The sequence below is a fragment of the Cynoglossus semilaevis genome, chromosome 2 (assembly GCF_000523025.1).
Source record: "Cynoglossus semilaevis isolate Cse_v1.0 chromosome 2, Cse_v1.0, whole genome shotgun sequence".
NCBI classification, from domain to species: domain Eukaryota; kingdom Metazoa; phylum Chordata; class Actinopteri; order Pleuronectiformes; family Cynoglossidae; genus Cynoglossus; species Cynoglossus semilaevis.
This window is the reverse complement of record NC_024308.1, coordinates 763,756-764,789: the sequence shown is the minus strand read 5'-3', so window position 1 is coordinate 764,789 and position 1,034 is coordinate 763,756.

Below are 1,034 nucleotides of genomic sequence, written 5' to 3'. Positions count from 1 at the left end.
TCATGATGACAGGTGAGGCACTGACCGCATCACTTCCTTAAAATTCATCCTCATTCTTCTGTCATCTACATGTAGCTTAATGAGCACTTTTAGAATAACTACTAGAATATATATATAGAGATATATATATAGATATATAGTTATTTTATTTAATTATTAATTATTAATAAAATATTTTAATTAGATGCATAATACTTTTGGTTATATTTGGTTATAAAAACTTAAAAACTTTATAATATTGGCACTAAATGTTGCCCTAAAATAGGAAAAGTAATAGTAAAAGTAATAAAGCAGACAGATACATGGAGAAATAGGTTATTTTTTTTCAAAAATAAAATCTTCTTGACTACCCCTTGTGTATACGTTTAGTACTGCCTATGGGTGTCGGGCTTTGTTCAAGTTAACAGATTTTATTAAAAAGTAGTTAAATGTATATGTGAGCACTGTTGGACCTCAGGCAATAAAAGTCGAAATAACTACAGGAAAAAGAATTCCTTTCTGTGTCGCTACAGTGAAAGTCTGACTATGTTTTATGCTTCTGGACAAAACCCACCCTGGGATTTAAGAATCAGAATCAATAATACTTCATTGATCCCCAGGGGGACATTGTTAGTGTGCTGGCGTTACAGCTGCTCCTGGCACTACAAAAAGAGGAAGAGAAATATTCTTAAATGAAGTGGAGAGCAACTGGACAGTCTTGGTTTCTAATTCCAGAGGATTCTTCAGTTCATACAGCAGCAGGTGTAAACGTGCAGTACTCTAAAGTATTGTTGTCTGGTGGAGAACATACTGTAGGAATATATTTTCATTTCTTGCAAGAAAAGGTTTTTTTTCTCGTACAGATCAGAGCGTCTGGATCAAAGAGCCCCAAACACACGGGCCGGGTTTTATCTTTGGTCGTGACCAGGAACGGTGTTGACCAAATAACGACTACCTCGAAAAATAAGCTTAGGAAAAAGTTCACCTGTTTTTTCTGAGAATTCACGAGAAAAAAGAAGGACTTAACTAAATCTCAGTTTCTCCAAGGAAGTTAG